Raw genomic sequence first — 10,449 nt, forward strand, 5'->3', positions numbered from 1 at the left:
CAGCCTCGGCCTGCTGGGCTCCAGCGATCCTTCCGCCTCAACCTTCCGAGTAGCCGGAATGACAGGCACGCGCGACCACGCCCGGCTGATTTTTTGATTTATTGTAGAGACGAGGTCTCGCTGCCCAGGCGGGTCTCGAACCCGCGGGCTCAGGCCATCCACTCACCTCAGCCTCCCAAGGCGCGGGATGACAGACTGAGCCACTCAAAACAAACTCCGACTCAAAACAAACAAACAAACAATAAAATAGTGTCTTGAGACGGATTTTAATCTTGGGAAATGGTTAAAATATTTTGGCAGATGTTGATCTGCTGGTTTCCGCCTTTGCCTTTTTAGAGTCTCCAACTCTTTGGTTCTACTATCCAGTTGCAGACATTGGCTTCTGTGCACCTTTCTTTAATAAACATACTCTTTATTCTGAGTCTACTGCACTTCCCTAAACATATTATATGCATTATTTTTTAAATCCCATAATCACTATCAGTTGAGAAAATTGGAGCTCAAAGAGATTAAGTAATTTGTCTAAAAGCAAATAGCTAGAAATTAGCCCAGCGAGGATTTAATTGGGGGTTGCCAGACACCTTAACTAACTGTCAGGTGAACACTCATGCCCTTGGTTCAACTTGCATACAGGTAGCACTGGGCCCCTGCATGGTGTGTGTGTGTGTGTGTGTGTGTGTGAGAGAGAGAGAGAGAGAGAGAGAGAGAGAGAGGAGAGAGAGAGAGAGGAGAGAGAGGAGAGAGAGAGAGAGAGAGAGAGAGGGAGAGAGAGAGCACGTTAAATTTGGCATAAGTGATAGAAGAGGAATACAAGGCTACCACTGAATAGCTGGAACTCTCAGCTGAATTCATATACTTTAACATATTAGTGCATTCGAATGTTAAACAAATGGAATTCAATGAAATGGATGCTAATTCATTTATTAATGTTCTTCATTGATTTTATGGGTGGCTGACAGTGGTCTTATGCCCTTTCATCAAAACAAAGATGGAGCCTATTTAACTGTTTTAATTGTTGGGGTTAGGAATAGATTTGCTTTTATCAGATCAATATTGCTTTGACCAAGTATCAATTAAACTGACAAGGTTCCTACTATCGAAAGGAGGAAGGGGTTTAATTAAATTCCATTATCTCACTTTTATAATGAGAAAGAAAGATAAGTGCTTGTTATGTTTTTAAACAGCACACAGACTGTAATTTAAAAACCCAAAAATATAAGTCTTTAGAAAGACTGAATGTTACAATTCTGGCACAAACTAGAGAAAAATGTCTTATTTATCCTATGCTATACATTTTAAAAGAATATTTCTACCACTTGCCTTCTTTATCTTAAAAAAAGGAATAAACTCAAGTGGTTATTTTATTGTTAGAACTACTTGGAAATGTGGATTATCATCGAACAGTGTCAGCACTGGAGATTCTATTGTCAATAATGCCTTCTTAAGGTCTCAATCAATTCTCTGAGGACCATTTCAATCTTCGTTAAGGTGGCTTCCTGTGATCAGTGTCATTTCTCTCCATTCCTCTCTGTATTGTTACCAGTAGGGAGGTTCCAGGATTCAAGTCCTATCCGTTGCACCCTGCCCTCTTTTTAAAGCCTTCTCTTATCCCCCACTACTTACAAAAAGTAGTTCAGTTTTCCTTAGTTTGGCATACAAAACTCTTTTTAATCCATCTTTTGTCCACAGTCTAGCTGCTTTGTACTCAATTCACTATAATTCCAGAGAAACAGTGTGTACCTAGGGCTTGTGTTATTTGTGGTCGCCCACACGCCACTGCTTCTCTGGTAAAAATGGATTCTCCCACACCTTGTTTCGCAAAGTTCAGTTGTCCCTTGGTATCTGTCCAAGATCTCTGTGATCCCACCCTCATACTAAAATCTGCAGATGTTCAAGTCCTTAATATGAAAAAGCATAGTCTTTGCAGATAACCGATGCACATTGTCCTTTATACGTTGTCATTTCTAGATTAGTTACAAAGCCTAATACAATGTAAATGCTATATAAATATTTGGTATACTGCATCATTTTTGTTCCTTTTATTGTTTTATGATCTTGTTAGTTCTTTATTTTTTCAAATACTTTCAACTCGTGGTTGATTGAATTTGTGGATGAAGAGGGCTGTATCATTCCTTCATCAAGAAGCAGTTCAAAAACCATTTCTTTTCTGAAAGTCATTTCTCTTTTGTTCTTGTAAGTTGTATACTTGCATCAAAATACATCATGCTATATTGTCGTAAACTGTGTATACATTTGTTTCCATCACTGAAATTCAAATTCAGTAATTCCACAGTAGCTTTACATTTATCTTTCTATACTTATTTCGAATACAGAGTTTAGTATAGCACACACTAGACACTTAACAGCTGCCGCTGGGTGAATGAGATTGTATCATTATTTTAAGGCCTATTTCACTCAATAAGGTAGTCAATTGCATTATTGGAGGGGAGACAGAAAGTATCACTGTCTTAGTAATAGATTATTTGTTTTCCAAGACATAAATATTTAAACAAAGTGTGGGATGAAGAAAGATAATAAAGTTTCACTTAAATGGCTGAAAATTACAACTTAAAATCAAGCAGCAATATATCTTCAACATTACGGAGGGAAAGCCATTCAAGCAAGACACAGAATATTCCCACCTTCGTTCTACAAGCTGCAACACCTCTGATCGTTTCGCCTGAAACTTCAGTCATGCCAATTTTCTGATATGTTGTTTTTCCCCGTTTTATTGTCTTTCGGCTACATTATATACTAAGCCAAGTAATTAGAGCGCCAAATAATAGGACCACAATCCTAAAATGACTTTCAATATTGTCATTATGTTGCCTGTGGCAAAAGCTAGGATAACAATGATAAATCTATACTCCTCCTTGTTAAACACCTATTAAAATAAATGATTCAGTAAAAATCATATTTGGACTCCATTCTATAACATGCACAGTTATTTCTTATTTTTATAGAGCTGCATGAAGGAAAACATTTTTTTTTCCTCCAATATTGCTCTTGCTCCAAATTTTACACCTTATTCTTCAACAAATCTCTCAAATTACTATTTTCTTGTTTCAAATTTTTTTGAAAATAACAATGTCAGCTTATCATTCTAATTGATTGAGCATATTCTAAATTTTATTTACCGAATTTGGTTAAACACACTAAATGCATTTATCCAGTATATTTTGCCTCTTTCGCCTATTTTAGTAGCTAACATTAAAATATTCTTTGAAATAAATGTCTACGAGTCTTCATTACACTCAAGGTTTTATAAAAATATGAAGCTAATGATAAATGTTTCAACTTACCTTGTCATGTTAAAATTTAATATAAAAATTAAGATACATTAATAGGCATTTTTTGGAAAGGAAATAAAAATGGCAAATTTTACTTTGCTGTAGAAATTGTCCTTGGAAAATATGTTATAATTATCCATAAATAAACCATTTCTTAATGTATACGGTAGTTTATGAAATTTGTAAAATTAATGTTGAGAGAAATTGTCTAATAGATCTAGCTTAAGGCATACAGTTCTTGAAAACATCCAAATCACTGAGCACATTCTAAATGCAAGTTTTCACAGACTCCTTGGCATCACTGGATAAAATCCCTCATCTTCACGTTGCATCATTGTGAAATAGACAATGTGCACCTTTCTTTGGCTCCACTTTCATTTCAGAATTGTCTTGCTTCTAGGTGCCTGGTGAATCTCATTATCAACCCAAAATACTGTATCTCATAAAAATGTCCACCCAGTGGTAGTCAGACTTTCTAACACTATGCTTCCTATAAAAACTGTTTATAAGCTTATACATAACAGATGTTTTATCTTGGACCTACATTTAATTAAGTTCAATGAAATAAGAAGATATTTAGGTGTAAAACAAAATATTTAGACGATCTAACTACATCAAAACAAATTTTGCACGTACGTTATTTTGCCTGTAATTTTTAAGGAAAGGTACTTAAAAAGACAAGCAGGAATGATTAAATGATTTTTTCTTGTATTCAGTTTAAAGTAATCATTTGTCCTTATTGTCCATGGTGGTAGAAATAGATATTCTGTGAGTGTAAGTGATACTATCTTGCAACTGAAAATTGTAGATTATATATATATTTTAATTTAATTACATAACTTATCTTTTTGCCTTGTGATCCCTGCATTCTTAATGACAAGAGTCAATATAAATCTACCAGCTATATATAAAACCAGAACTATTAACAGAATATCAAATAGGGGATAAATACATATTGATTGAGTGATTTAGCTTATTCTGACAACCTCAAACATGCACGAGTCTATTGCTTTGAGTCACAACTAGAGAAGGCTTTAGTTACTCACACTCATCATAAGTAAAATAAAATAATTTCCCTTATCCTGTTTTTCTCCTAAAGCAAGATTTCTAAATCATTCTTACCTTTGTGCAAATTTCTTCAGATGTTCATTGTATAAAGTACAACTGTCATGACAGGAATTAACTTCCTGGAAAAAGTAATAGATAAAACCAATTTTTCCATAAGATATTGAGGTATGTCTAATGTAGTATACTTATATAAACTTTTGGGCATATTAATGTAAGATTCCTAAACTTTGCTTTTCATTATAAAAAAGATTTGAAAATACCAAAGTTCAAATGGCACGTGCAGTCATTGGTCATTAGACATCATGGAATATTTTTAAAAAGACGTCTTGTTCTCCGTGGCAAAACTAAGGAACTGAGAATCAGGGTAGTGGCAGCGATTGTGCTGATTACAAGTGGCATCTCTCGGAAAATACCTTACATGGAAAAGAGAGTAGAAGAGACATAGAAATCATCTAACATGGCTGCCTGTCTCCAATATTATCTCCCAAATTTCATAAATTCAAACTATTAACATTAGTTTTCAAAGGCCTTGCCAAGATGATACGAACATTCACTGATTCATTCCGTTTATTTAAGGATCACCTTGCTGGTGTTTTTCATGTAATGAAAACTATGACATCTAATAAAGTTCGTTTTGAGGTGCGAAGAAAAACTAGAGCTATTATATATGAATTTATCCTTCCTGCCTTTCTTACTTCAATATTAGAAGTGTTTTTAAGAACCAACGATAAAGTAGCCCTGTGCTAGTGATGCAGGCGTTAAAAAGAATTATAAGTCATTACAAATACCCTCAATTGGCTCATAATCTATGTAAAGAAATGCATAAGTAATTTAAATATTTCAAACAATAAAATTCAATTTAACATTTTTAAATTAATAGGACCTCCTACAGACATAGTAGAATAAGACACAGCTTTCTCTTAAGATTTCAAATATTGGTATGAACTTCATTTGATATTCATTCATATGTCTTACAAGGTATGATGAAATGCAGAGAGAAAGAGACAGAGATGGGGCAGGGGGGAGAGAGAGAGAGAGAAAACACTATTAGCAATAAATGTTTTTTGGTCCAGAAGATAAGGAGGTTAATTATACCAACATTTTGAAAGAAGCTTTATATGGTAGGCTGAATTTAAGCTGTCCCTTGATTAATAAGTGAAAGAGAAGAAATATGAGAGAAAATATTCCTAGAAGATGCTAAATTAGCAATGGTAGCTATCAGAATATTATCATCATCATTGACCTTACGAAATTTCATTATCGTAAAAATGAAAACAGTAAAACAAAGTTTTTCTTAAGTTCATTTAAAGTATTACATTAAGGGTTTCATATGGATTGCTGTATTCGTTCACCATGGAATCTCTCCAAGTGGGTTCTATTTTATGCCTATCTTAAAAGTGGAAAAAGGCTTGAAGCTTAAGCCCCTTTCCTAGGAGTTTCCATAGAGTTAAGAGCTGCTCAAGGCTAAAGTCCTATCTCAGTGCTTTATCTCCAAAGGCCTTGTCTTCCAGTGTCACAACTTAATCCTGCTTAAAGAAAATATCGAGGAGTGGAAATGCCATGATGCTTCTCACAGATGATCACCAGTGTGGTTTAAGCACATGACTGACATTAGAGAGTAAATCTCAGTGTTAGATCACTTAAGAGATTTCAGGCCAAAAGGAGTTATCCAAATGGGTATCCCTGGAGAATCCCTGGGTAGATGGAATGCCACACTAATTGACAGAAGGAAGCGTCCTGAACGTCAGCTTTGCTTTCTTGTGATTTGGCTTAGGCAGGCTCGATGGTACGAGCATTTACAGAGAGTTAGAGTTTTTCTTCACTTAGATCGCGCTGAAAGTTCTGCCACAGATGTGTCATAATAAAATACAGGCTTTGGACAGCACAGAATGGTATCAAATTCAAATATAACAACCACCTTAACTATCTTTACAGAGGGTAGTTCGACTGATATTAGTTATGAAAATCACACCACAGGGCTGACACATTTTGATGCAGCAGAGCCTAACTTCTCAGTCTCAAGGCAAAGTCACTTCAAATATCAATTTCTATGTTTATATGAAAGGGGTTACTAGAAATTTTTAACAAGTATCCTGTTGATGGCATTTACCAGTAACCCAAAGATGTAATAGTTCATTATTTTATTTCCTGTTGTGACACTTTGCAGGTTACTGACAGTTTTTGGTTATATATAGACAAAAGAGGCACATTAAAATAAAACTACTATTATGCATATATCAGAGACAATAGCTTCGATTATAAACCTTTTAAAAAAATCAATGCTTCACTACATTAAACACAGTAAACAAGGGCTATTGAGTTGGTATTTCTATTTTGTTGCTATTATAAAGATATTGTCTAATGAGCATTACGCATTGTAATAAAAAAAACTCAACTGCATATCATCAATTCACTCTGATACTCAATTCAATTTCCGTATTGCTTATTATTTTACCCATTATTCATGGGACATATGGTATGCAATGTTGTAGAGGTTTATTTTTTGTATCACTAGTTAGCTACTAAATATATTCAAATCTTTTAATATACACCTTTTCAATGACACATTTTAAAAACTGGTTGAATATCATGTCAGGGTTGGGTAGATTTTAAGATAATGGAACACTGACAATTACAAAAGTGATTATTCTATAATCTCTTTCAATGTAGCTTTAGATAGATTCAGCACAAGTAGCTACATATAGTTACATAATACAATAGAATTACAAGTAAATAAGTAACTACTTGTTCCCGGTAGTTTTTGAAATTTCTACTCAGTGATTTGATATATACATAGCATTTATAAACTTTTCAAGCACCATCACAGGTTTCATTAATACTGAGAAAATACCATGAGCTTGGCACTATATTTATTCTACCGACAATAAAATTGTCTTAAATGGTCCAAGGACATATAGCTAATAATTGGGCGTATGAAAGTAGAACCTTTACAATTACCCAATACCAAACTCTTTTCTACTTACTGAGTCTCTAAAAGCAAGGGAACAATGTCTATGCAATAAGATATTTTTTTCACTAATGATGTGATCTTATTATTTTTTTTAATTTTATTATAAAGATCTGGGGGACTATTTTGATGTTAAATTTGAGCTCTATGTGTGTGTGTATTTTTTTTTCCAAAAATAATCAATTGAACCAAAATTTGAGACAAAGTAGAGGTATCTTTAGTGACATTTAAAAGAAGAGAAAAAATAATCTTCTTTAGAAGATTGTGTGATTATAAACCTAGAAAATCCAAGAGATGTTTTATATTCAAAAAATTATTATTACAATGACGATTTTATCCTTTCTATGTTTTAGCAGTAAGCACTTGAAAACAAAAATATTTTTAAAATTTCATTGTCCATAGAGACAAAGAACTAAATCTTTAATGAGAGAGCCATTGCAATGTGTGAAGAGTATTATGTACGTTTAATTGAAGGTCAAAAAACAATGTATGGCTAAGTGGAAATCAATTATGTATTCTCATAATCCTGGTTAAAATCATCTGAAAACATTTAAAAAATCCATCTCTCCCATGTAACACACACACACACACACACACATATATTTATGGTAAGTCACCAACATACACACTTAAAGAAAATTAAAAGCTTACATTTGAACGATAAATTAATAGTGTCAAAAATTAGAATCTATGTTTGAATTAACTGGAAATCCAGGTGTTATCAACTATAGCCATGGTTCACTATATAAACATGTAAAATTTTTGCATAATGAAAGATATGTATAACAAAGTTGAAAAGAGTATAATATGCCTAGAAAATATTTTCATTTCAGTTGACAGACAGGGGATTAATATTTATATTATACAATAAGAACTTACAATTGACAAGCAAAAGAAAAGAAACACAAGTTAAAAATTATAAAAGGTTATGAATAGATAGTTTACAGAAGAACACATTCAGAATGCCAAAAATACACAAAATTATGCTAAGTTTGCTAGTAACCTAGAACATAGATTTGAAAATAATGAGATGTTATTTCATATCACATGAGTATGGCAAAAACAAAGAAAAGCTATAGCAAGAGCTGTTTTCAGAAATGCATAGTGAAAGATACTCAAGACCAATAGTAAATTCAATACTACTCGAAACTGGAAATGCTACAGTATTTCCAAAGCAATTTTGAAAACCTCTTTTAAATTTCCAAATGCATATAAAACATACACAAAAATACATATATATTCCTATCAACTAAGTCTCAACCATTCTTGTCCTCAAAATCCATCACACCAAAATAAAAATACTATAGTATGGGGAAAAAACATGTCAGAACAAAGAGCATACCTGTCAACTGAAAAACATGATTATTTTTATGTCATATACTAGGGTAGTCGGTTAAAGGAATAAATTAGAGATATGCCAGTTCACCGCTGTAGATAAGTATCATTAAGTAGTCCAAAATTAATTATATTTAATATAATTTCATTTTTAAGTAATAAATGATGTCACTGCAAACCATAGACTGTGCATAAATTAATATTAATATTTATATATAAATATATGAACATATAAGTGTAAAAATATTTTAGGAGTATTTGCACAGATGATAAATATTAGATTATAACATGAAAAAAGGAGTGCACAGAAAAGTAAAAATGTGTGACCATATTTGTAGAATTTTAAGCAAATGAATAAATATATAATGATCTATTTGAATATATAACTTGTACATAGCTAATGCAATAGCAAACATACTATATGCATACATGTATACAATACCATTTGCATGGATTATATGTACATTCACTCATACTATATTATATCATCTTATCTTTAAAGATAGATATAGGGCAAAAATAATACTATGTTCTGCTTTAAATTGTTCTTCTTTTATTAACATATTACTCTGACTGTCAACTTTTAATTCCTAGTATAGAAACCTTAATTTAACAAAAAAATTAGTATTTTCTTGAATATGGCTCATTTTACAATCTAAAATATTCTTGACAGCATTCTTTTGCTGATTAGAAAATATTTTATATCTAAGTGCCTGTTCTATTTTACACACAGAACATCTCTTGGGTATACAGACAGTGAAATTTACATTCAAATTCTAATTATTTTCCCCTTTTACTTTGATAACCCAAACCAGGAAAAAAAGAATCAAACAACAACAACAAAACATGAAGGAAAGAATTCCAAGAGCAGTGAAAAATTTTTAAAAGACCATTAAAATAACTTATAAAGGCAAACTTATCAGACAAAGAGCAGCTTCTCCACAGATGTCTTACAAGCCAGATGTTATTAAAGTCCTATCTTTACTCTCTTCAAAAAGAATAATTGAGAGCCAAGAATTTTGTATTCTGCAAAACTGAGCCTCATAAATGAAATAGACATAAAGTCTCAGACAAGGAAATGATGAGGGAATTTGTCACCATGAGACCAGTTCTGTAAGAAATGCTCAAAGGAGTATTAAACATTGAAGCAAAAGGTCAAAATGCATCAGTAGAAAAACACTGGATATTGTGAAACTCACAGGGCACATAAAACACTAACACAATGGAGAAAACGCAGCCACCAGGTAACAATCAACATGATAAATGGAATGGCACCTCACATATCATTACCCATTTTGAGTGTAAATGGCCTAAATGCTGAATTTAAAAGATAAATTGGTAGAACAGAGAAATAAACACAATCCAGATTGCTGCCACCTTCAAGAGGCCAACTTAACTTAAAGACTCCTATAGACTCAAGATAAAGGGGTAGAAAAACATATTCCAAGCACATGGAAACTAAAAATAAGTAGGAGTAGCTATGAGTAGAAGGACACAAACAAATGGAAAAACATCCCATGCTCATGGATTAGAAGAATCAACATTGTGTAAAGGTCTATATTACCCAAAGTAATTTACAAATTTAATTTGATCCCTATCAAACTACCAATGTCATTTTTCAAAGAATTACAAAAAACAATCCCTAAATTCATAAGGCACCAAAAGAGATTCTGAATCACCAAAGTAATCTCAGGCAAAAAGAACACAGGCATCACATTATTTAAATTCAAATTATACTACAAGGCTATAGCAACTAGAACAGAATGGTACTGGTACAGAGGCAGACAC

This window comes from Carlito syrichta, unplaced genomic scaffold (assembly GCF_000164805.1).
Source record: "Carlito syrichta isolate Samal-C Ts95f unplaced genomic scaffold, Tarsius_syrichta-2.0.1 Scaffold303127, whole genome shotgun sequence".
Classification (NCBI taxonomy): domain Eukaryota; kingdom Metazoa; phylum Chordata; class Mammalia; order Primates; family Tarsiidae; genus Carlito; species Carlito syrichta.